Below are 22,097 nucleotides of genomic sequence, written 5' to 3' on the forward strand. Positions count from 1 at the left end.
TCTGTAAAATCTTCTATCTTCTGTCTCTTGCAAGAGAGCTTTACTGGCTGGTGGGTGTCTCGTGTATTTAAGCCTTTACGGATTGTTTTGTCTCATGACAAAAAACCAAAGAGAATTTCCTCAAAACAGAGTCAGCTCGCCTAAACTGACAAATGGATACTGTCAACTTAACAAGGACCTCCAGAGGCCTCGCAGTGAGAGTCTCTCACAAAGGTCAAACTCAGCGAGCACTTACCACAAACCATTCAACACCACAAGATCTCTGCTGGTACACCCTAAACACCTTCATATCCGACTGGACATGATTCCAGGCAAAGCCATAGATAGAACAAAACACTTGCCCCGTGTGAGGCTCGAACTCACGACCTTCAGATTATGAGACTGACGCGCTGCCTACTGCGCCAACGAGGCCCACAGGACACACCACTCCAAATGGGTGGTTACTCGTGCACAAATGCTTCGGCTGCTGGGTTGTTCCACCACTTCCCTTTGTTTGCTTTACAATTGCTTATTCGACATCGTGCCCTTAGCTTCAAACCCAAGCATCTTCTGTCAGCTCTCTCATGGTAGTAACGGCTGGACGACCTTGCCAATATTGGACTAACCAACGCCAGCAGCAAACCAAAATTTCTGGGCTTTCAAGGTCATGCAATTGGGATTGTCTCTTATATTCCACCGTCTTCTGAAATCTCTCCCGGAAGGTATGATACTAAGGCCCTCAATACATAAAGACCAAAACAAGGCTCCGACTTACCTCTGGCAAGCCTGAAGTTTGCAGGTGTAGTGTAAAGTATATAATTTACATACTCAGCTCTGCTTGGACATTTGGAGTACCAGTATACGTCACGAGAAGGACTTCCCCAACAGCTTTCCAACATCAGAACTGGGGACTTCTCACTCCCGCGACTTTTCTGCCACTTTTCATGTTCGCAACCGCGTGCAACATTGTGATACCTGCCGGGAGACTCAACGACTCTTGTTTGACCATTTCTCCGCCGGTACCTTTCCCACTGCGCTGCCTACAGAGTGCCCCTAGCCTCTAAAACCTCGCTGCATTGGCCGGGAATCGAACCCGGGCCTCCCGCGTGGCAGGCGAGAATTCTACCACTGAACCACCAATGCTCTCGTGCTTTACTCGCTTTTTCCACTCGGACGTTGGAACACTTTTCCCTCTGTTCCTTCCCGCCACGGTTTCCTTCTAGTGCCGTATGAGTTGGAAATGTCTCAAAACTCCAGCCTACTCTGATGTTTCTCTCTGGGTACTAACTGCTAGAGTAGTTTGGTGTGTGTCTGAGGTAGAAGTTGAGTTTCATGCACTCGTTTTGGTGCTCTCTGTAAAATCTTCTATCTTCTGTCTCTTGCAAGAGAGCTTTACTGGCTGCCGGGTGTCTCGTGTATTTAAGCCTTTACGGATTGTTTTGTCTCATGACAAAAAACCAAAGAGAATTTCCTCAAAACAGAGTCAGCTCGCCTAAACTGACAAATGGATACTGTCAACTTAACAAGGACCTCCAGAGGCCTCGCAGTGAGAGTCTCTCACAAAGGTCAAACTCAGCGAGCACTTACCACAAACCATTCAACACCACAAGATCTCTGCTGGTACACCCTAAACACCTTCATATCCGACTGGACATGATTCCAGGCAAAGCCATAGATAGAACAAAACACTTGCCCCGTGTGAGGCTCGAACTCACGACCTTCAGATTATGAGACTGACGCGCTGCCTACTGCGCCAACGAGGCCCACAGGACACACCACTCCAAATGGGTGGTTACTCGTGCACAAATGCTTCGGCTGCTGGGTTGTTCCACCACTTCCCTTTGTTTGCTTTACAATTGCTTATTCGACATCGTGCCCTTAGCTTCAAACCCAAGCATCTTCTGTCAGCTCTCTCATGGTAGTAACGGCTGGACGACCTTGCCAATATTGGACTAACCAACGCCAGCAGCAAACCAAAATTTCTGGGCTTTCAAGGTCATGCAATTGGGATTGTCTCTTATATTCCACCGTCTTCTGAAATCTCTCCCGGAAGGTATGATACTAAGGCCCTCAATACATAAAGACCAAAACAAGGCTCCGACTTACCTCTGGCAAGCCTGAAGTTTGCAGGTGTAGTGTAAAGTATATAATTTACATACTCAGCTCTGCTTGGACATTTGGAGTACCAGTATACGTCACGAGAAGGACTTCCCCAACAGCTTTCCAACATCAGAACTGGGGACTTCTCACTCCCGCGACTTTTCTGCCACTTTTCATGTTCGCAACCGCGTGCAACATTGTGATACCTGACGGGAGACTCAACGACTCTTGTTTGACCATTTCTCCGCCGGTACCTTTCCCACTGCGCTGCCTACAGAGTGCCCCTAGCCTCTAAAACCTCGCTGCATTGGCCGGGAATCGAACCCGGGCCTCCCGCGTGGCAGGCGAGAATTCTACCACTGAACCACCAATGCTCTCGTGCTTTACTCGCTTTTTCCACTCGGACGTTGGAACACTTTTCCCTCTGTTCCTTCCCGCCACGGTTTCCTTCTAGTGCCGTATGAGTTGGAAATGTCTCAAAACTCCAGCCTACTCTGATGTTTCTCTCTGGGTACTAACTGCTAGAGTAGTTTGGTGTGTGTCTGAGGTAGAAGTTGAGTTTCATGCACTCGTTTTGGTGCTCTCTGTAAAATCTTCTATCTTCTGTCTCTTGCAAGAGAGCTTTACTGGCTGGTGGGTGTCTCGTGTATTTAAGCCTTTACGGATTGTTTTGTCTCATGACAAAAAACCAAAGAGAATTTCCTCAAAACAGAGTCAGCTCGCCTAAACTGACAAATGGATACTGTCAACTTAACAAGGACCTCCAGAGGCCTCGCAGTGAGAGTCTCTCACAAAGGTCAAACTCAGCGAGCACTTACCACAAACCATTCAACACCACAAGATCTCTGCTGGTACACCCTAAACACCTTCATATCCGACTGGACATGATTCCAGGCAAAGCCATAGATAGAACAAAACACTTGCCCCGTGTGAGGCTCGAACTCACGACCTTCAGATTATGAGACTGACGCGCTGCCTACTGCGCCAACGAGGCCCACAGGACACACCACTCCAAATGGGTGGTTACTCGTGCACAAATGCTTCGGCTGCTGGGTTGTTCCACCACTTCCCTTTGTTTGCTTTACAATTGCTTATTCGACATCGTGCCCTTAGCTTCAAACCCAAGCATCTTCTGTCAGCTCTCTCATGGTAGTAACGGCTGGACGACCTTGCCAATATTGGACTAACCAACGCCAGCAGCAAACCAAAATTTCTGGGCTTTCAAGGTCATGCAATTGGGATTGTCTCTTATATTCCACCGTCTTCTGAAATCTCTCCCGGAAGGTATGATACTAAGGCCCTCAATACATAAAGACCAAAACAAGGCTCCGACTTACCTCTGGCAAGCCTGAAGTTTGCAGGTGTAGTGTAAAGTATATAATTTACATACTCAGCTCTGCTTGGACATTTGGAGTACCAGTATACGTCACGAGAAGGACTTCCCCAACAGCTTTCCAACATCAGAACTGGGGACTTCTCACTCCCGCGACTTTTCTGCCACTTTTCATGTTCGCAACCGCGTGCAACATTGTGATACCTGCCGGGAGACTCAACGACTCTTGTTTGACCATTTCTCCGCCGGTACCTTTCCCACTGCGCTGCCTACAGAGTGCCCCTAGCCTCTAAAACCTCGCTGCATTGGCCGGGAATCGAACCCGGGCCTCCCGCGTGGCAGGCGAGAATTCTACCACTGAACCACCAATGCTCTCGTGCTTTACTCGCTTTTTCCACTCGGACGTTGGAACACTTTTCCCTCTGTTCCTTCCCGCCACGGTTTCCTTCTAGTGCCGTATGAGTTGGAAATGTCTCAAAACTCCAGCCTACTCTGATGTTTCTCTCTGGGTACTAACTGCTAGAGTAGTTTGGTGTGTGTCTGAGGTAGAAGTTGAGTTTCATGCACTCGTTTTGGTGCTCTCTGTAAAATCTTCTATCTTCTGTCTCTTGCAAGAGAGCTTTACTGGCTGCCGGGTGTCTCGTGTATTTAAGCCTTTACGGATTGTTTTGTCTCATGACAAAAAACCAAAGAGAATTTCCTCAAAACAGAGTCAGCTCGCCTAAACTGACAAATGGATACTGTCAACTTAACAAGGACCTCCAGAGGCCTCGCAGTGAGAGTCTCTCACAAAGGTCAAACTCAGCGAGCACTTACCACAAACCATTCAACACCACAAGATCTCTGCTGGTACACCCTAAACACCTTCATATCCGACTGGACATGATTCCAGGCAAAGCCATAGATAGAACAAAACACTTGCCCCGTGTGAGGCTCGAACTCACGACCTTCAGATTATGAGACTGACGCGCTGCCTACTGCGCCAACGAGGCCCACAGGACACACCACTCCAAATGGGTGGTTACTCGTGCACAAATGCTTCGGCTGCTGGGTTGTTCCACCACTTCCCTTTGTTTGCTTTACAATTGCTTATTCGACATCGTGCCCTTAGCTTCAAACCCAAGCATCTTCTGTCAGCTCTCTCATGGTAGTAACGGCTGGACGACCTTGCCAATATTGGACTAACCAACGCCAGCAGCAAACCAAAATTTCTGGGCTTTCAAGGTCATGCAATTGGGATTGTCTCTTATATTCCACCGTCTTCTGAAATCTCTCCCGGAAGGTATGATACTAAGGCCCTCAATACATAAAGACCAAAACAAGGCTCCGACTTACCTCTGGCAAGCCTGAAGTTTGCAGGTGTAGTGTAAAGTATATAATTTACATACTCAGCTCTGCTTGGACATTTGGAGTACCAGTATACGTCACGAGAAGGACTTCCCCAACAGCTTTCCAACATCAGAACTGGGGACTTCTCACTCCCGCGACTTTTCTGCCACTTTTCATGTTCGCAACCGCGTGCAACATTGTGATACCTGCCGGGAGACTCAACGACTCTTGTTTGACCATTTCTCCGCCGGTACCTTTCCCACTGCGCTGCCTACAGAGTGCCCCTAGCCTCTAAAACCTCGCTGCATTGGCCGGGAATCGAACCCGGGCCTCCCGCGTGGCAGGCGAGAATTCTACCACTGAACCACCAATGCTCTCGTGCTTTACTCGCTTTTTCCACTCGGACGTTGGAACACTTTTCCCTCTGTTCCTTCCCGCCACGGTTTCCTTCTAGTGCCGTATGAGTTGGAAATGTCTCAAAACTCCAGCCTACTCTGATGTTTCTCTCTGGGTACTAACTGCTAGAGTAGTTTGGTGTGTGTCTGAGGTAGAAGTTGAGTTTCATGCACTCGTTTTGGTGCTCTCTGTAAAATCTTCTATCTTCTGTCTCTTGCAAGAGAGCTTTACTGGCTGCCGGGTGTCTCGTGTATTTAAGCCTTTACGGATTGTTTTGTCTCATGACAAAAAACCAAAGAGAATTTCCTCAAAACAGAGTCAGCTCGCCTAAACTGACAAATGGATACTGTCAACTTAACAAGGACCTCCAGAGGCCTCGCAGTGAGAGTCTCTCACAAAGGTCAAACTCAGCGAGCACTTACCACAAACCATTCAACACCACAAGATCTCTGCTGGTACACCCTAAACACCTTCATATCCGACTGGACATGATTCCAGGCAAAGCCATAGATAGAACAAAACACTTGCCCCGTGTGAGGCTCGAACTCACGACCTTCAGATTATGAGACTGACGCGCTGCCTACTGCGCCAACGAGGCCCACAGGACACACCACTCCAAATGGGTGGTTACTCGTGCACAAATGCTTCGGCTGCTGGGTTGTTCCACCACTTCCCTTTGTTTGCTTTACAATTGCTTATTCGACATCGTGCCCTTAGCTTCAAACCCAAGCATCTTCTGTCAGCTCTCTCATGGTAGTAACGGCTGGACGACCTTGCCAATATTGGACTAACCAACGCCAGCAGCAAACCAAAATTTCTGGGCTTTCAAGGTCATGCAATTGGGATTGTCTCTTATATTCCACCGTCTTCTGAAATCTCTCCCGGAAGGTATGATACTAAGGCCCTCAATACATAAAGACCAAAACAAGGCTCCGACTTACCTCTGGCAAGCCTGAAGTTTGCAGGTGTAGTGTAAAGTATATAATTTACATACTCAGCTCTGCTTGGACATTTGGAGTACCAGTATACGTCACGAGAAGGACTTCCCCAACAGCTTTCCAACATCAGAACTGGGGACTTCTCACTCCCGCGACTTTTCTGCCACTTTTCATGTTCGCAACCGCGTGCAACATTGTGATACCTGCCGGGAGACTCAACGACTCTTGTTTGACCATTTCTCCGCCGGTACCTTTCCCACTGCGCTGCCTACAGAGTGCCCCTAGCCTCTAAAACCTCGCTGCATTGGCCGGGAATCGAACCCGGGCCTCCCGCGTGGCAGGCGAGAATTCTACCACTGAACCACCAATGCTCCCGTGCTTTACTCGCTTTTTCCACTCGGACGTTGGAACACTTTTCCCTCTGTTCCTTCCCGCCACGGTTTCCTTCTAGTGCCGTATGAGTTGGAAATGTCTCAAAACTCCAGCCTACTCTGATGTTTCTCTCTGGGTACTAACTGCTAGAGTAGTTTGGTGTGTGTCTGAGGTAGAAGTTGAGTTTCATGCACTCGTTTTGGTGCTCTCTGTAAAATCTTCTATCTTCTGTCTCTTGCAAGAGAGCTTTACTGGCTGCCGGGTGTCTCGTGTATTTAAGCCTTTACGGATTGTTTTGTCTCATGACAAAAAACCAAAGAGAATTTCCTCAAAACAGAGTCAGCTCGCCTAAACTGACAAATGGATACTGTCAACTTAACAAGGACCTCCAGAGGCCTCGCAGTGAGAGTCTCTCACAAAGGTCAAACTCAGCGAGCACTTACCACAAACCATTCAACACCACAAGATCTCTGCTGGTACACCCTAAACACCTTCATATCCGACTGGACATGATTCCAGGCAAAGCCATAGATAGAACAAAACACTTGCCCCGTGTGAGGCTCGAACTCACGACCTTCAGATTATGAGACTGACGCGCTGCCTACTGCGCCAACGAGGCCCACAGGACACACCACTCCAAATGGGTGGTTACTCGTGCACAAATGCTTCGGCTGCTGGGTTGTTCCACCACTTCCCTTTGTTTGCTTTACAATTGCTTATTCGACATCGTGCCCTTAGCTTCAAACCCAAGCATCTTCTGTCAGCTCTCTCATGGTAGTAACGGCTGGACGACCTTGCCAATATTGGACTAACCAACGCCAGCAGCAAACCAAAATTTCTGGGCTTTCAAGGTCATGCAATTGGGATTGTCTCTTATATTCCACCGTCTTCTGAAATCTCTCCCGGAAGGTATGATACTAAGGCCCTCAATACATAAAGACCAAAACAAGGCTCCGACTTACCTCTGGCAAGCCTGAAGTTTGCAGGTGTAGTGTAAAGTATATAATTTACATACTCAGCTCTGCTTGGACATTTGGAGTACCAGTATACGTCACGAGAAGGACTTCCCCAACAGCTTTCCAACATCAGAACTGGGGACTTCTCACTCCCGCGACTTTTCTGCCACTTTTCATGTTCGCAACCGCGTGCAACATTGTGATACCTGCCGGGAGACTCAACGACTCTTGTTTGACCATTTCTCCGCCGGTACCTTTCCCACTGCGCTGCCTACAGAGTGCCCCTAGCCTCTAAAACCTCGCTGCATTGGCCGGGAATCGAACCCGGGCCTCCCGCGTGGCAGGCGAGAATTCTACCACTGAACCACCAATGCTCTCGTGCTTTACTCGCTTTTTCCACTCGGACGTTGGAACACTTTTCCCTCTGTTCCTTCCCGCCACGGTTTCCTTCTAGTGCCGTATGAGTTGGAAATGTCTCAAAACTCCAGCCTACTCTGATGTTTCTCTCTGGGTACTAACTGCTAGAGTAGTTTGGTGTGTGTCTGAGGTAGAAGTTGAGTTTCATGCACTCGTTTTGGTGCTCTCTGTAAAATCTTCTATCTTCTGTCTCTTGCAAGAGAGCTTTACTGGCTGCCGGGTGTCTCGTGTATTTAAGCCTTTACGGATTGTTTTGTCTCATGACAAAAAACCAAAGAGAATTTCCTCAAAACAGAGTCAGCTCGCCTAAACTGACAAATGGATACTGTCAACTTAACAAGGACCTCCAGAGGCCTCGCAGTGAGAGTCTCTCACAAAGGTCAAACTCAGCGAGCACTTACCACAAACCATTCAACACCACAAGATCTCTGCTGGTACACCCTAAACACCTTCATATCCGACTGGACATGATTCCAGGCAAAGCCATAGATAGAACAAAACACTTGCCCCGTGTGAGGCTCGAACTCACGACCTTCAGATTATGAGACTGACGCGCTGCCTACTGCGCCAACGAGGCCCACAGGACACACCACTCCAAATGGGTGGTTACTCGTGCACAAATGCTTCGGCTGCTGGGTTGTTCCACCACTTCCCTTTGTTTGCTTTACAATTGCTTATTCGACATCGTGCCCTTAGCTTCAAACCCAAGCATCTTCTGTCAGCTCTCTCATGGTAGTAACGGCTGGACGACCTTGCCAATATTGGACTAACCAACGCCAGCAGCAAACCAAAATTTCTGGGCTTTCAAGGTCATGCAATTGGGATTGTCTCTTATATTCCACCGTCTTCTGAAATCTCTCCCGGAAGGTATGATACTAAGGCCCTCAATACATAAAGACCAAAACAAGGCTCCGACTTACCTCTGGCAAGCCTGAAGTTTGCAGGTGTAGTGTAAAGTATATAATTTACATACTCAGCTCTGCTTGGACATTTGGAGTACCAGTATACGTCACGAGAAGGACTTCCCCAACAGCTTTCCAACATCAGAACTGGGGACTTCTCACTCCCGCGACTTTTCTGCCACTTTTCATGTTCGCAACCGCGTGCAACATTGTGATACCTGCCGGGAGACTCAACGACTCTTGTTTGACCATTTCTCCGCCGGTACCTTTCCCACTGCGCTGCCTACAGAGTGCCCCTAGCCTCTAAAACCTCGCTGCATTGGCCGGGAATCGAACCCGGGCCTCCCGCGTGGCAGGCGAGAATTCTACCACTGAACCACCAATGCTCTCGTGCTTTACTCGCTTTTTCCACTCGGACGTTGGAACACTTTTCCCTCTGTTCCTTCCCGCCACGGTTTCCTTCTAGTGCCGTATGAGTTGGAAATGTCTCAAAACTCCAGCCTACTCTGATGTTTCTCTCTGGGTACTAACTGCTAGAGTAGTTTGGTGTGTGTCTGAGGTAGAAGTTGAGTTTCATGCACTCGTTTTGGTGCTCTCTGTAAAATCTTCTATCTTCTGTCTCTTGCAAGAGAGCTTTACTGGCTGGTGGGTGTCTCGTGTATTTAAGCCTTTACGGATTGTTTTGTCTCATGACAAAAAACCAAAGAGAATTTCCTCAAAACAGAGTCAGCTCGCCTAAACTGACAAATGGATACTGTCAACTTAACAAGGACCTCCAGAGGCCTCGCAGTGAGAGTCTCTCACAAAGGTCAAACTCAGCGAGCACTTACCACAAACCATTCAACACCACAAGATCTCTGCTGGTACACCCTAAACACCTTCATATCCGACTGGACATGATTCCAGGCAAAGCCATAGATAGAACAAAACACTTGCCCCGTGTGAGGCTCGAACTCACGACCTTCAGATTATGAGACTGACGCGCTGCCTACTGCGCCAACGAGGCCCACAGGACACACCACTCCAAATGGGTGGTTACTCGTGCACAAATGCTTCGGCTGCTGGGTTGTTCCACCACTTCCCTTTGTTTGCTTTACAATTGCTTATTCGACATCGTGCCCTTAGCTTCAAACCCAAGCATCTTCTGTCAGCTCTCTCATGGTAGTAACGGCTGGACGACCTTGCCAATATTGGACTAACCAACGCCAGCAGCAAACCAAAATTTCTGGGCTTTCAAGGTCATGCAATTGGGATTGTCTCTTATATTCCACCGTCTTCTGAAATCTCTCCCGGAAGGTATGATACTAAGGCCCTCAATACATAAAGACCAAAACAAGGCTCCGACTTACCTCTGGCAAGCCTGAAGTTTGCAGGTGTAGTGTAAAGTATATAATTTACATACTCAGCTCTGCTTGGACATTTGGAGTACCAGTATACGTCACGAGAAGGACTTCCCCAACAGCTTTCCAACATCAGAACTGGGGACTTCTCACTCCCGCGACTTTTCTGCCACTTTTCATGTTCGCAACCGCGTGCAACATTGTGATACCTGACGGGAGACTCAACGACTCTTGTTTGACCATTTCTCCGCCGGTACCTTTCCCACTGCGCTGCCTACAGAGTGCCCCTAGCCTCTAAAACCTCGCTGCATTGGCCGGGAATCGAACCCGGGCCTCCCGCGTGGCAGGCGAGAATTCTACCACTGAACCACCAATGCTCTCGTGCTTTACTCGCTTTTTCCACTCGGACGTTGGAACACTTTTCCCTCTGTTCCTTCCCGCCACGGTTTCCTTCTAGTGCCGTATGAGTTGGAAATGTCTCAAAACTCCAGCCTACTCTGATGTTTCTCTCTGGGTACTAACTGCTAGAGTAGTTTGGTGTGTGTCTGAGGTAGAAGTTGAGTTTCATGCACTCGTTTTGGTGCTCTCTGTAAAATCTTCTATCTTCTGTCTCTTGCAAGAGAGCTTTACTGGCTGGTGGGTGTCTCGTGTATTTAAGCCTTTACGGATTGTTTTGTCTCATGACAAAAAACCAAAGAGAATTTCCTCAAAACAGAGTCAGCTCGCCTAAACTGACAAATGGATACTGTCAACTTAACAAGGACCTCCAGAGGCCTCGCAGTGAGAGTCTCTCACAGAGGTCAAACTCAGCGAGCACTTACCACAAACCATTCAACACCACAAGATCTCTGCTGGTACACCCTAAACACCTTCATATCCGACTGGACATGATTCCAGGCAAAGCCATAGATAGAACAAAACACTTGCCCCGTGTGAGGCTCGAACTCACGACCTTCAGATTATGAGACTGACGCGCTGCCTACTGCGCCAACGAGGCCCACAGGACACACCACTCCAAATGGGTGGTTACTCGTGCACAAATGCTTCGGCTGCTGGGTTGTTCCACCACTTCCCTTTGTTTGCTTTACAATTGCTTATTCGACATCGTGCCCTTAGCTTCAAACCCAAGCATCTTCTGTCAGCTCTCTCATGGTAGTAACGGCTGGACGACCTTGCCAATATTGGACTAACCAACGCCAGCAGCAAACCAAAATTTCTGGGCTTTCAAGGTCATGCAATTGGGATTGTCTCTTATATTCCACCGTCTTCTGAAATCTCTCCCGGAAGGTATGATACTAAGGCCCTCAATACATAAAGACCAAAACAAGGCTCCGACTTACCTCTGGCAAGCCTGAAGTTTGCAGGTGTAGTGTAAAGTATATAATTTACATACTCAGCTCTGCTTGGACATTTGGAGTACCAGTATACGTCACGAGAAGGACTTCCCCAACAGCTTTCCAACATCAGAACTGGGGACTTCTCACTCCCGCGACTTTTCTGCCACTTTTCATGTTCGCAACCGCGTGCAACATTGTGATACCTGACGGGAGACTCAACGACTCTTGTTTGACCATTTCTCCGCCGGTACCTTTCCCACTGCGCTGCCTACAGAGTGCCCCTAGCCTCTAAAACCTCGCTGCATTGGCCGGGAATCGAACCCGGGCCTCCCGCGTGGCAGGCGAGAATTCTACCACTGAACCACCAATGCTCTCGTGCTTTACTCGCTTTTTCCACTCGGACGTTGGAACACTTTTCCCTCTGTTCCTTCCCGCCACGGTTTCCTTCTAGTGCCGTATGAGTTGGAAATGTCTCAAAACTCCAGCCTACTCTGATGTTTCTCTCTGGGTACTAACTGCTAGAGTAGTTTGGTGTGTGTCTGAGGTAGAAGTTGAGTTTCATGCACTCGTTTTGGTGCTCTCTGTAAAATCTTCTATCTTCTGTCTCTTGCAAGAGAGCTTTACTGGCTGGTGGGTGTCTCGTGTATTTAAGCCTTTACGGATTGTTTTGTCTCATGACAAAAAACCAAAGAGAATTTCCTCAAAACAGAGTCAGCTCGCCTAAACTGACAAATGGATACTGTCAACTTAACAAGGACCTCCAGAGGCCTCGCAGTGAGAGTCTCTCACAAAGGTCAAACTCAGCGAGCACTTACCACAAACCATTCAACACCACAAGATCTCTGCTGGTACACCCTAAACACCTTCATATCCGACTGGACATGATTCCAGGCAAAGCCATAGATAGAACAAAACACTTGCCCCGTGTGAGGCTCGAACTCACGACCTTCAGATTATGAGACTGACGCGCTGCCTACTGCGCCAACGAGGCCCACAGGACACACCACTCCAAATGGGTGGTTACTCGTGCACAAATGCTTCGGCTGCTGGGTTGTTCCACCACTTCCCTTTGTTTGCTTTACAATTGCTTATTCGACATCGTGCCCTTAGCTTCAAACCCAAGCATCTTCTGTCAGCTCTCTCATGGTAGTAACGGCTGGACGACCTTGCCAATATTGGACTAACCAACGCCAGCAGCAAACCAAAATTTCTGGGCTTTCAAGGTCATGCAATTGGGATTGTCTCTTATATTCCACCGTCTTCTGAAATCTCTCCCGGAAGGTATGATACTAAGGCCCTCAATACATAAAGACCAAAACAAGGCTCCGACTTACCTCTGGCAAGCCTGAAGTTTGCAGGTGTAGTGTAAAGTATATAATTTACATACTCAGCTCTGCTTGGACATTTGGAGTACCAGTATACGTCACGAGAAGGACTTCCCCAACAGCTTTCCAACATCAGAACTGGGGACTTCTCACTCCCGCGACTTTTCTGCCACTTTTCATGTTCGCAACCGCGTGCAACATTGTGATACCTGCCGGGAGACTCAACGACTCTTGTTTGACCATTTCTCCGCCGGTACCTTTCCCACTGCGCTGCCTACAGAGTGCCCCTAGCCTCTAAAACCTCGCTGCATTGGCCGGGAATCGAACCCGGGCCTCCCGCGTGGCAGGCGAGAATTCTACCACTGAACCACCAATGCTCTCGTGCTTTACTCGCTTTTTCCACTCGGACGTTGGAACACTTTTCCCTCTGTTCCTTCCCGCCACGGTTTCCTTCTAGTGCCGTATGAGTTGGAAATGTCTCAAAACTCCAGCCTACTCTGATGTTTCTCTCTGGGTACTAACTGCTAGAGTAGTTTGGTGTGTGTCTGAGGTAGAAGTTGAGTTTCATGCACTCGTTTTGGTGCTCTCTGTAAAATCTTCTATCTTCTGTCTCTTGCAAGAGAGCTTTACTGGCTGCCGGGTGTCTCGTGTATTTAAGCCTTTACGGATTGTTTTGTCTCATGACAAAAAACCAAAGAGAATTTCCTCAAAACAGAGTCAGCTCGCCTAAACTGACAAATGGATACTGTCAACTTAACAAGGACCTCCAGAGGCCTCGCAGTGAGAGTCTCTCACAAAGGTCAAACTCAGCGAGCACTTACCACAAACCATTCAACACCACAAGATCTCTGCTGGTACACCCTAAACACCTTCATATCCGACTGGACATGATTCCAGGCAAAGCCATAGATAGAACAAAACACTTGCCCCGTGTGAGGCTCGAACTCACGACCTTCAGATTATGAGACTGACGCGCTGCCTACTGCGCCAACGAGGCCCACAGGACACACCACTCCAAATGGGTGGTTACTCGTGCACAAATGCTTCGGCTGCTGGGTTGTTCCACCACTTCCCTTTGTTTGCTTTACAATTGCTTATTCGACATCGTGCCCTTAGCTTCAAACCCAAGCATCTTCTGTCAGCTCTCTCATGGTAGTAACGGCTGGACGACCTTGCCAATATTGGACTAACCAACGCCAGCAGCAAACCAAAATTTCTGGGCTTTCAAGGTCATGCAATTGGGATTGTCTCTTATATTCCACCGTCTTCTGAAATCTCTCCCGGAAGGTATGATACTAAGGCCCTCAATACATAAAGACCAAAACAAGGCTCCGACTTACCTCTGGCAAGCCTGAAGTTTGCAGGTGTAGTGTAAAGTATATAATTTACATACTCAGCTCTGCTTGGACATTTGGAGTACCAGTATACGTCACGAGAAGGACTTCCCCAACAGCTTTCCAACATCAGAACTGGGGACTTCTCACTCCCGCGACTTTTCTGCCACTTTTCATGTTCGCAACCGCGTGCAACATTGTGATACCTGCCGGGAGACTCAACGACTCTTGTTTGACCATTTCTCCGCCGGTACCTTTCCCACTGCGCTGCCTACAGAGTGCCCCTAGCCTCTAAAACCTCGCTGCATTGGCCGGGAATCGAACCCGGGCCTCCCGCGTGGCAGGCGAGAATTCTACCACTGAACCACCAATGCTCTCGTGCTTTACTCGCTTTTTCCACTCGGACGTTGGAACACTTTTCCCTCTGTTCCTTCCCGCCACGGTTTCCTTCTAGTGCCGTATGAGTTGGAAATGTCTCAAAACTCCAGCCTACTCTGATGTTTCTCTCTGGGTACTAACTGCTAGAGTAGTTTGGTGTGTGTCTGAGGTAGAAGTTGAGTTTCATGCACTCGTTTTGGTGCTCTCTGTAAAATCTTCTATCTTCTGTCTCTTGCAAGAGAGCTTTACTGGCTGCCGGGTGTCTCGTGTATTTAAGCCTTTACGGATTGTTTTGTCTCATGACAAAAAACCAAAGAGAATTTCCTCAAAACAGAGTCAGCTCGCCTAAACTGACAAATGGATACTGTCAACTTAACAAGGACCTCCAGAGGCCTCGCAGTGAGAGTCTCTCACAAAGGTCAAACTCAGCGAGCACTTACCACAAACCATTCAACACCACAAGATCTCTGCTGGTACACCCTAAACACCTTCATATCCGACTGGACATGATTCCAGGCAAAGCCATAGATAGAACAAAACACTTGCCCCGTGTGAGGCTCGAACTCACGACCTTCAGATTATGAGACTGACGCGCTGCCTACTGCGCCAACGAGGCCCACAGGACACACCACTCCAAATGGGTGGTTACTCGTGCACAAATGCTTCGGCTGCTGGGTTGTTCCACCACTTCCCTTTGTTTGCTTTACAATTGCTTATTCGACATCGTGCCCTTAGCTTCAAACCCAAGCATCTTCTGTCAGCTCTCTCATGGTAGTAACGGCTGGACGACCTTGCCAATATTGGACTAACCAACGCCAGCAGCAAACCAAAATTTCTGGGCTTTCAAGGTCATGCAATTGGGATTGTCTCTTATATTCCACCGTCTTCTGAAATCTCTCCCGGAAGGTATGATACTAAGGCCCTCAATACATAAAGACCAAAACAAGGCTCCGACTTACCTCTGGCAAGCCTGAAGTTTGCAGGTGTAGTGTAAAGTATATAATTTACATACTCAGCTCTGCTTGGACATTTGGAGTACCAGTATACGTCACGAGAAGGACTTCCCCAACAGCTTTCCAACATCAGAACTGGGGACTTCTCACTCCCGCGACTTTTCTGCCACTTTTCATGTTCGCAACCGCGTGCAACATTGTGATACCTGACGGGAGACTCAACGACTCTTGTTTGACCATTTCTCCGCCGGTACCTTTCCCACTGCGCTGCCTACAGAGTGCCCCTAGCCTCTAAAACCTCGCTGCATTGGCCGGGAATCGAACCCGGGCCTCCCGCGTGGCAGGCGAGAATTCTACCACTGAACCACCAATGCTCTCGTGCTTTACTCGCTTTTTCCACTCGGACGTTGGAACACTTTTCCCTCTGTTCCTTCCCGCCACGGTTTCCTTCTAGTGCCGTATGAGTTGGAAATGTCTCAAAACTCCAGCCTACTCTGATGTTTCTCTCTGGGTACTAACTGCTAGAGTAGTTTGGTGTGTGTCTGAGGTAGAAGTTGAGTTTCATGCACTCGTTTTGGTGCTCTCTGTAAAATCTTCTATCTTCTGTCTCTTGCAAGAGAGCTTTACTGGCCGGTGGGTGTCTCGTGTATTTAAGCCTTTACGGATTGTTTTGTCTCATGACAAAAAACCAAAGAGAATTTCCTCAAAACAGAGTCAGCTCGCCTAAACTGACAAATGGATACTGTCAACTTAACAAGGACCTCCAGAGGCCTCGCAGTGAGAGTCTCTCACAAAGGTCAAACTCAGCGAGCACTTACCACAAACCATTCAACACCACAAGATCTCTGCTGGTACACCCTAAACACCTTCATATCCGACTGGACATGATTCCAGGCAAAGCCATAGATAGAACAAAACACTTGCCCCGTGTGAGGCTCGAACTCACGACCTTCAGATTATGAGACTGACGCGCTGCCTACTGCGCCAACGAGGCCCACAGGACACACCACTCCAAATGGGTGGTTACTCGTGCACAAATGCTTCGGCTGCTGGGTTGTTCCACCACTTCCCTTTGTTTGCTTTACAATTGCTTATTCGACATCGTGCCCTTAGCTTCAAACCCAAGCATCTTCTGTCAGCTCTCTCATGGTAGTAACGGCTGGTCGACCTTGCCAATATTGGACTAACCAACGCCAGCAGCAAACCAAAATTTCTGGGCTTTCAAGGTCATGCAATTGGGATTGTCTCTTATATTCCACCGTCTTCTGAAATCTCTCCCGGAAGGTATGATACTAAGGCCCTCAATACATAAAGACCAAAACAAGGCTCCGACTTACCTCTGGCAAGCCTGAAGTTTGCAGGTGTAGTGTAAAGTATATAATTTACATACTCAGCTCTGCTTGGACATTTGGAGTACCAGTATACGTCACGAGAAGGACTTCCCCAACAGCTTTCCAACATCAGAACTGGGGACTTCTCACTCCCGCGACTTTTCTGCCACTTTTCATGTTCGCAACCGCGTGCAACATTGTGATACCTGCCGGGAGACTCAACGACTCTTGTTTGACCATTTCTCCGCCGGTACCTTTCCCACTGCGCTGCCTACAGAGTGCCCCTAGCCTCTAAAACCTCGCTGCATTGGCCGGGAATCGAACCCGGGCCTCCCGCGTGGCAGGCGAGAATTCTACCACTGAACCACCAATGCTCTCGTGCTTTACTCGCTTTTTCCACTCGGACGTTGGAACACTTTTCCCTCTGTTCCTTCCCGCCACGGTTTCCTTCTAGTGCCGTATGAGTTGGAAATGTCTCAAAACTCCAGCCTACTCTGATGTTTCTCTCTGGGTACTAACTGCTAGAGTAGTTTGGTGTGTGTCTGAGGTAGAAGTTGAGTTTCATGCACTCGTTTTGGTGCTCTCTGTAAAATCTTCTATCTTCTGTCTCTTGCAAGAGAGCTTTACTGGCTGGTGGGTGTCTCGTGTATTTAAGCCTTTACGGATTGTTTTGTCTCATGACAAAAAACCAAAGAGAATTTCCTCAAAACAGAGTCAGCTCGCCTAAACTGACAAATGGATACTGTCAACTTAACAAGGACCTCCAGAGGCCTCGCAGTGAGAGTCTCTCACAAAGGTCAAACTCAGCGAGCACTTACCACAAACCATTCAACACCACAAGATCTCTGCTGGTACACCCTAAACACCTTCATATCCGACTGGACATGATTCCAGGCAAAGCCATAGATAGAACAAAACACTTGCCCCGTGTGAGGCTCGAACTCACGACCTTCAGATTATGAGACTGACGCGCTGCCTACTGCGCCAACGAGGCCCACAGGACACACCACTCCAAATGGGTGGTTACTCGTGCACAAATGCTTCGGCTGCTGGGTTGTTCCACCACTTCCCTTTGTTTGCTTTACAATTGCTTATTCGACATCGTGCCCTTAGCTTCAAACCCAAGCATCTTCTGTCAGCTCTCTCATGGTAGTAACGGCTGGACGACCTTGCCAATATTGGACTAACCAACGCCAGCAGCAAACCAAAATTTCTGGGCTTTCAAGGTCATGCAATTGGGATTGTCTCTTATATTCCACCGTCTTCTGAAATCTCTCCCGGAAGGTATGATACTAAGGCCCTCAATACATAAAGACCAAAACAAGGCTCCGACTTACCTCTGGCAAGCCTGAAGTTTGCAGGTGTAGTGTAAAGTATATAATTTACATACTCAGCTCTGCTTGGACATTTGGAGTACCAGTATACGTCACGAGAAGGACTTCCCCAACAGCTTTCCAACATCAGAACTGGGGACTTCTCACTCCCGCGACTTTTCTGCCACTTTTCATGTTCGCAACCGCGTGCAACATTGTGATACCTGACGGGAGACTCAACGACTCTTGTTTGACCATTTCTCCGCCGGTACCTTTCCCACTGCGCTGCCTACAGAGTGCCCCTAGCCTCTAAAACCTCGCTGCATTGGCCGGGAATCGAACCCGGGCCTCCCGCGTGGCAGGCGAGAATTCTACCACTGAACCACCAATGCTCTCGTGCTTTACTCGCTTTTTCCACTCGGACGTTGGAACACTTTTCCCTCTGTTCCTTCCCGCCACGGTTTCCTTCTAGTGCCGTATGAGTTGGAAATGTCTCAAAACTCCAGCCTACTCTGATGTTTCTCTCTGGGTACTAACTGCTAGAGTAGTTTGGTGTGTGTCTGAGGTAGAAGTTGAGTTTCATGCACTCGTTTTGGTGCTCTCTGTAAAATCTTCTATCTTCTGTCTCTTGCAAGAGAGCTTTACTGGCTGCCGGGTGTCTCGTGTATTTAAGCCTTTACGGATTGTTTTGTCTCATGACAAAAAACCAAAGAGAATTTCCTCAAAACAGAGTCAGCTCGCCTAAACTGACAAATGGATACTGTCAACTTAACAAGGACCTCCAGAGGCCTCGCAGTGAGAGTCTCTCACAAAGGTCAAACTCAGCGAGCACTTACCACAAACCATTCAACACCACAAGATCTCTGCTGGTACACCCTAAACACCTTCATATCCGACTGGACATGATTCCAGGCAAAGCCATAGATAGAACAAAACACTTGCCCCGTGTGAGGCTCGAACTCACGACCTTCAGATTATGAGACTGACGCGCTGCCTACTGCGCCAACGAGGCCCACAGGACACACCACTCCAAATGGGTGGTTACTCGTGCACAAATGCTTCGGCTGCTGGGTTGTTCCACCACTTCCCTTTGTTTGCTTTACAATTGCTTATTCGACATCGTGCCCTTAGCTTCAAACCCAAGCATCTTCTGTCAGCTCTCTCATGGTAGTAACGGCTGGTCGACCTTGCCAATATTGGACTAACCAACGCCAGCAGCAAACCAAAATTTCTGGGCTTTCAAGGTCATGCAATTGGGATTGTCTCTTATATTCCACCGTCTTCTGAAATCTCTCCCGGAAGGTATGATACTAAGGCCCTCAATACATAAAGACCAAAACAAGGCTCCGACTTACCTCTGGCAAGCCTGAAGTTTGCAGGTGTAGTGTAAAGTATATAATTTACATACTCAGCTCTGCTTGGACATTTGGAGTACCAGTATACGTCACGAGAAGGACTTCCCCAACAGCTTTCCAACATCAGAACTGGGGACTTCTCACTCCCGCGACTTTTCTGCCACTTTTCATGTTCGCAACCGCGTGCAACATTGTGATACCTGACGGGAGACTCAACAACTCTTGTTTGACCATTTCTCCGCCGGTACCTTTCCCACTGCGCTGCCTACAGAGTGCCCCTAGCCTCTAAAACCTCGCTGCATTGGCCGGGAATCGAACCCGGGCCTCCCGCGTGGCAGGCGAGAATTCTACCACTGAACCACCAATGCTCTCGTGCTTTACTCGCTTTTTCCACTCGGACGTTGGAACACTTTTCCCTCTGTTCCTTCCCGCCACGGTTTCCTTCTAGTGCCGTATGAGTTGGAAATGTCTCAAAACTCCAGCCTACTCTGATGTTTCTCTCTGGGTACTAACTGCTAGAGTAGTTTGGTGTGTGTCTGTGGTAGAAGTTGAGTTTCATGCACTCGTTTTGGTGCTCTCTGTAAAATCTCCTATCTTCTGTCTCTTGCAAGAGAGCTTTACTGGCTGGTGGGTGTCTCGTGTATTTAAGCCTTTACGGATTGTTTTGTCTCATGACAAAAAACCAAAGAGAATTTCCTCAAAACAGAGTCAGCTCGCCTAAACTGACAAATGGATACTGTCAACTTAACAAGGACCTCCAGAGGCCTCGCAGTGAGAGTCTCTCACAAAGGTCAAACTCAGCGAGCACTTACCACAAACCATTCAACACCACAAGATCTCTGCTGGTACACCCTAAACACCTTCATATCCGACTGGACATGATTCCAGGCAAAGCCATAGATAGAACAAAACACTTGCCCCGTGTGAGGCTCGAACTCACGACCTTCAGATTATGAGACTGACGCGCTGCCTACTGCGCCAACGAGGCCCACAGGACACACCACTCCAAATGGGTGGTTACTCGTGCACAAATGCTTCGGCTGCTGGGTTGTTCCACCACTTCCCTTTGTTTGCTTTACAATTGCTTATTCGACATCGTGCCCTTAGCTTCAAACCCAAGCATCTTCTGTCAGCTCTCTCATGGTAGTAACGGCTGGACGACCTTGCCAATATTGGACTAACCAACGCCAGCAGCAAACCAAAATTTCTGGGCTTTCAAGGTCATGCAATTGGGATTGTCTCTTATATTCCACCGTCTTCTGAAATCTCTCCCGGAAGGTATGATACTAAGGCCCTCAATACATAAAGACCAAAACAAGGCTCCGACTTACCTCTGGCAAGCCTGAAGTTTGCAGGTGTAGTGTAAAGTATATAATTTACATACTCAGCTCTGCTTGGACATTTGGAGTACCAGTATACGTCACGAGAAGGACTTCCCCAACAGCTTTCCAACATCAGAACTGGGGACTTCTCACTCCCGCGACTTTTCATGTTCGCAACCGCGTGCAACATTGTGATACCTGACGGGAGACTCAACGACTCTTGTTTGACCATTTCTCCGCCGGTACCTTTCCCACTGCGCTGCCTACAGAGTGCCCCTAGCCTCTAAAACCTCGCTGCATTGGCCGGGAATCGAACCCGGGCCTCCCGCGTGGCAGGCGAGAATTCTACCACTGAACCACCAATGCTCTCGTGCTTTACTCGCTTTTTCCACTCGGACGTTGGAACACTTTTCCCTCTGTTCCTTCCCGCCACGGTTTCCTTCTAGTGCCGTATGAGTTGGAAATGTCTCAAAACTCCAGCCTACTCTGATGTTTCTCTCTGGGTACTAACTGCTAGAGTAGTTTGGTGTGTGTCTGAGGTAGAAGTTGAGTTTCATGCACTCGTTTTGATGCTCTCTGTAAAATCTTCTATCTTCTGTCTCTTGCAAGAGAGCTTTACTGGCTGGTGGGTGTCTCGTGTATTTAAGCCTTTACGGATTGTTTTGTCTCATGACAAAAAACCAAAGAGAATTTCCTCAAAACAGAGTCAGCTCGCCTAAACTGACAAATGGATACTGTCAACTTAACAAGGACCTCCAGAGGCCTCGCAGTGAGAGTCTCTCACAAAGGTCAAACTCAGCGAGCACTTACCACAAACCATTCAACACCACAAGATCTCTGCTGGTACACCCTAAACACCTTCATATCCGACTGGACATGATTCCAGGCAAAGCCATAGATAGAACAAAACACTTGCCCCGTGTGAGGCTCGAACTCACGACCTTCAGATTATGAGACTGACGCGCTGCCTACTGCGCCAACGAGGCCCACAGGACACACCACTCCAAATGGGTGGTTACTCGTGCACAAATGCTTCGGCTGCTGGGTTGTTCCACCACTTCCCTTTGTTTGCTTTACAATTGCTTATTCGACATCGTGCCCTTAGCTTCAAACCCAAGCATCTTCTGTCAGCTCTCTCATGGTAGTAACGGCTGGACGACCTTGCCAATATTGGACTAACCAACGCCAGCAGCAAACCAAAATTTCTGGGCTTTCAAGGTCATGCAATTGGGATTGTCTCTTATATTCCACCGTCTTCTGAAATCTCTCCCGGAAGGTATGATACTAAGGCCCTCAATACATAAAGACCAAAACAAGGCTCCGACTTACCTCTGGCAAGCCTGAAGTTTGCAGGTGTAGTGTAAAGTATATAATTTACATACTCAGC

The 22,097-nt window shown here is 48.3% G+C and overlaps 33 non-coding genes across 33 annotated transcripts; all 33 read right to left on the reverse strand.

Annotated features, from left to right (window-relative positions):
• Positions 1-338: 338 nt before the first annotated feature.
• On the reverse strand, positions 339-411 carry trnam-cau. The gene has a single exon. It is a non-coding gene; the product is annotated as a tRNA-Met (tRNA).
• A 640-nt stretch (positions 412-1,051) lies between these two features.
• On the reverse strand, positions 1,052-1,122 carry trnag-gcc. The gene has a single exon. It is a non-coding gene; the product is annotated as a tRNA-Gly (tRNA).
• Positions 1,123-1,669: 547 nt separating this feature from the next.
• On the reverse strand, positions 1,670-1,742 carry trnam-cau. The gene has a single exon. It is a non-coding gene; the product is annotated as a tRNA-Met (tRNA).
• Positions 1,743-2,382: 640 nt separating this feature from the next.
• On the reverse strand, positions 2,383-2,453 carry trnag-gcc. The gene has a single exon. It is a non-coding gene; the product is annotated as a tRNA-Gly (tRNA).
• Positions 2,454-3,000: 547 nt separating this feature from the next.
• Positions 3,001-3,073, reverse strand: trnam-cau. Its single transcript has one exon. It is a non-coding gene; the product is annotated as a tRNA-Met (tRNA).
• Positions 3,074-3,713: 640 nt separating this feature from the next.
• On the reverse strand, positions 3,714-3,784 carry trnag-gcc. The gene has a single exon. It is a non-coding gene; the product is annotated as a tRNA-Gly (tRNA).
• Positions 3,785-4,331: 547 nt separating this feature from the next.
• trnam-cau lies at positions 4,332-4,404 on the reverse strand. Its single transcript has one exon. It is a non-coding gene; the product is annotated as a tRNA-Met (tRNA).
• Positions 4,405-5,044: 640 nt separating this feature from the next.
• Positions 5,045-5,115, reverse strand: trnag-gcc. Its single transcript has one exon. It is a non-coding gene; the product is annotated as a tRNA-Gly (tRNA).
• Positions 5,116-5,662: 547 nt separating this feature from the next.
• Positions 5,663-5,735, reverse strand: trnam-cau. The gene has a single exon. It is a non-coding gene; the product is annotated as a tRNA-Met (tRNA).
• Positions 5,736-6,375: 640 nt separating this feature from the next.
• On the reverse strand, positions 6,376-6,446 carry trnag-gcc. Its single transcript has one exon. It is a non-coding gene; the product is annotated as a tRNA-Gly (tRNA).
• A 547-nt stretch (positions 6,447-6,993) lies between these two features.
• On the reverse strand, positions 6,994-7,066 carry trnam-cau. Its single transcript has one exon. It is a non-coding gene; the product is annotated as a tRNA-Met (tRNA).
• A 640-nt stretch (positions 7,067-7,706) lies between these two features.
• trnag-gcc lies at positions 7,707-7,777 on the reverse strand. The gene has a single exon. It is a non-coding gene; the product is annotated as a tRNA-Gly (tRNA).
• A 547-nt stretch (positions 7,778-8,324) lies between these two features.
• On the reverse strand, positions 8,325-8,397 carry trnam-cau. Its single transcript has one exon. It is a non-coding gene; the product is annotated as a tRNA-Met (tRNA).
• Positions 8,398-9,037: 640 nt separating this feature from the next.
• On the reverse strand, positions 9,038-9,108 carry trnag-gcc. Its single transcript has one exon. It is a non-coding gene; the product is annotated as a tRNA-Gly (tRNA).
• A 547-nt stretch (positions 9,109-9,655) lies between these two features.
• Positions 9,656-9,728, reverse strand: trnam-cau. Its single transcript has one exon. It is a non-coding gene; the product is annotated as a tRNA-Met (tRNA).
• Positions 9,729-10,368: 640 nt separating this feature from the next.
• On the reverse strand, positions 10,369-10,439 carry trnag-gcc. Its single transcript has one exon. It is a non-coding gene; the product is annotated as a tRNA-Gly (tRNA).
• Positions 10,440-10,986: 547 nt separating this feature from the next.
• On the reverse strand, positions 10,987-11,059 carry trnam-cau. Its single transcript has one exon. It is a non-coding gene; the product is annotated as a tRNA-Met (tRNA).
• A 640-nt stretch (positions 11,060-11,699) lies between these two features.
• trnag-gcc lies at positions 11,700-11,770 on the reverse strand. The gene has a single exon. It is a non-coding gene; the product is annotated as a tRNA-Gly (tRNA).
• A 547-nt stretch (positions 11,771-12,317) lies between these two features.
• On the reverse strand, positions 12,318-12,390 carry trnam-cau. The gene has a single exon. It is a non-coding gene; the product is annotated as a tRNA-Met (tRNA).
• A 640-nt stretch (positions 12,391-13,030) lies between these two features.
• trnag-gcc lies at positions 13,031-13,101 on the reverse strand. The gene has a single exon. It is a non-coding gene; the product is annotated as a tRNA-Gly (tRNA).
• A 547-nt stretch (positions 13,102-13,648) lies between these two features.
• trnam-cau lies at positions 13,649-13,721 on the reverse strand. The gene has a single exon. It is a non-coding gene; the product is annotated as a tRNA-Met (tRNA).
• A 640-nt stretch (positions 13,722-14,361) lies between these two features.
• On the reverse strand, positions 14,362-14,432 carry trnag-gcc. Its single transcript has one exon. It is a non-coding gene; the product is annotated as a tRNA-Gly (tRNA).
• Positions 14,433-14,979: 547 nt separating this feature from the next.
• On the reverse strand, positions 14,980-15,052 carry trnam-cau. Its single transcript has one exon. It is a non-coding gene; the product is annotated as a tRNA-Met (tRNA).
• Positions 15,053-15,692: 640 nt separating this feature from the next.
• Positions 15,693-15,763, reverse strand: trnag-gcc. Its single transcript has one exon. It is a non-coding gene; the product is annotated as a tRNA-Gly (tRNA).
• A 547-nt stretch (positions 15,764-16,310) lies between these two features.
• Positions 16,311-16,383, reverse strand: trnam-cau. The gene has a single exon. It is a non-coding gene; the product is annotated as a tRNA-Met (tRNA).
• Positions 16,384-17,023: 640 nt separating this feature from the next.
• Positions 17,024-17,094, reverse strand: trnag-gcc. Its single transcript has one exon. It is a non-coding gene; the product is annotated as a tRNA-Gly (tRNA).
• Positions 17,095-17,641: 547 nt separating this feature from the next.
• Positions 17,642-17,714, reverse strand: trnam-cau. Its single transcript has one exon. It is a non-coding gene; the product is annotated as a tRNA-Met (tRNA).
• Positions 17,715-18,354: 640 nt separating this feature from the next.
• On the reverse strand, positions 18,355-18,425 carry trnag-gcc. Its single transcript has one exon. It is a non-coding gene; the product is annotated as a tRNA-Gly (tRNA).
• A 547-nt stretch (positions 18,426-18,972) lies between these two features.
• trnam-cau lies at positions 18,973-19,045 on the reverse strand. The gene has a single exon. It is a non-coding gene; the product is annotated as a tRNA-Met (tRNA).
• Positions 19,046-19,685: 640 nt separating this feature from the next.
• Positions 19,686-19,756, reverse strand: trnag-gcc. Its single transcript has one exon. It is a non-coding gene; the product is annotated as a tRNA-Gly (tRNA).
• Positions 19,757-20,303: 547 nt separating this feature from the next.
• trnam-cau lies at positions 20,304-20,376 on the reverse strand. Its single transcript has one exon. It is a non-coding gene; the product is annotated as a tRNA-Met (tRNA).
• Positions 20,377-21,005: 629 nt separating this feature from the next.
• trnag-gcc lies at positions 21,006-21,076 on the reverse strand. The gene has a single exon. It is a non-coding gene; the product is annotated as a tRNA-Gly (tRNA).
• Positions 21,077-21,623: 547 nt separating this feature from the next.
• trnam-cau lies at positions 21,624-21,696 on the reverse strand. Its single transcript has one exon. It is a non-coding gene; the product is annotated as a tRNA-Met (tRNA).
• Between the last annotated feature and the right edge of the window lie 401 nt (positions 21,697-22,097).

The sequence above is a fragment of the Thunnus maccoyii genome, chromosome 24 (assembly GCF_910596095.1).
Source record: "Thunnus maccoyii chromosome 24, fThuMac1.1, whole genome shotgun sequence".
NCBI classification, from domain to species: domain Eukaryota; kingdom Metazoa; phylum Chordata; class Actinopteri; order Scombriformes; family Scombridae; genus Thunnus; species Thunnus maccoyii.